General features: G+C 40.2%; 1 protein-coding gene across 1 annotated transcript in view; it reads left to right on the top strand.

The window, feature by feature from the left end:
• Positions 1-1,603, top strand: part of ACSS3 (acyl-CoA synthetase short-chain family member 3) — a gene marked incomplete at its 5' end in the record, with an annotated part of 74,183 nt that overhangs the window by 61,140 nt on the left and 11,440 nt on the right. The window lies entirely within an intron of this gene.

Below are 1,603 nucleotides of genomic sequence, written 5' to 3'. Positions count from 1 at the left end.
TTTGAAAAAAATACATGCAGGAAAGGACTCCAGAAAAAAAAATATATCAAAACCCCCTGTTTGCATCATATAGGTGATTTTAGTAACGTTTTCCAGAGTCCTGTCAGATGAGTTCCATAAACTTCAATATTCTTTTTGAAAGTACACCTTTCTCAGCACATTTCCTTAGATAAAATGCCTCTTTTTAGATCACTCTGTGAACATCAGTTACATGTATCTTGCCTGTTGCCTTCTCACTGTTGCCAGAACCTTTCCTTACTCCTGTAACATTCTATAGGCTACTGCTCTTTACAGCCCATGCCAGCTCTGTATTCTGGATGTTTTACAGGCTTTTAGGCAAATGGCATTTTCTTCAAACAGTTTTGTTTCCTCAGAGAGAGACACCTGCTTTGTGATGAATGTGGTAGCTGTAGCTACCTCTTTTTTCAGTTGCAGAAAATAACTTCAGCTCTGAACCCTTTCTAACTGCCAGCAAATACAAGTCCCAAAGGAAATGTATTCATCCATTTCTTCTGTGGTAGATTTTGGAGAGCTCTGGTAGCTCAGAGTCTTCACTTCTTGCTCAGATGAATGAAAGGAGATACAAAGATTAGCATTAACCTTGAGTGAACTGAAAATCTGTCAAAAGCTGAAGCATTGGGATGGATGTAGCAATTTGGATGAATTGTTAGTGCAGTTAGCTGAGGACTGCAGAGCTGGCTGAGGCACACAAGCTGGGGGCGAGAGACAGGAGCTGCAGGCGCTGCAGCTGCAGACGTGCAGTGCTAACTGTGGGTGGGCTGGCGCAGTGCTTGCGTGGGAGGTGGAGTTGCTGAGGTGGGGAGGCTTTTTACTCAGCTCTACTACTGATCTAATGTAACTAGACCACTGAAAGATGCCATCTACTAAATCCTGCCTGGGCCGTTGTGGAGACTAAAGTAGTATCACATTAAGTTATTGTACTGTGTAATGCAGATACGTGTTTTCAGGATGAAGTCTATACCCTGCCTCATTCTCAGCATCTTTGGCTAAGTCACCAGGACACAGAGGTGTAGGTTTGAGTGCTCACATGGTCTCCCCTGACTCAGCAGACTCATATTTGGGCATAGTTTTCTTGTGACATATGAATGAGAGTAACCTGAGTGCTGGAATCCAAGTGGTATGAAAACTTGTGGTGTATAATTCATCCAAGATTAGTAAAACAGTAACTTGTTCAAGGCCAGGAAATACTCAATAAACAAAAATAAAGGACAAAATAATCTCTGAGAGATGGCTGTTTAATCTAGCATAAGGAAATTGGAAGCTGAAGCTAGATGCATTCAGATGAAAAATAAAACACTGTTTTAGCAGTGAAAGTATTAAGACATTGGAATAAATTCTTGGGAGTATGGTGGTTTACTTTGACATTTTTAAGTCTAATCTAACCTAGATTTCTATTTTAACCAAAAGTTGTTGATTGAGGCATGGATTTAGTAGATGGCATCTTTCAGCCTGTGTTATATGGAAGGTCAGTTTAAATAAAGAACGTGTGCAAAAAATTTATCTTCCTTCTACATGTTTATCAGCTTTGTCTTTTCCCTTTCCACATAAAACAGTAAGAAGGTCTTCCAGTGTGAGAGCAATT

This window comes from Corvus brachyrhynchos, unplaced genomic scaffold (genome assembly GCF_000691975.1).
Source record: "Corvus brachyrhynchos isolate BGI_N302 unplaced genomic scaffold, ASM69197v1 scaffold9, whole genome shotgun sequence".
Lineage (NCBI taxonomy): Eukaryota > Metazoa > Chordata > Aves > Passeriformes > Corvidae > Corvus > Corvus brachyrhynchos.
This window is presented reverse-complemented; position numbering and strand designations above follow the sequence as displayed.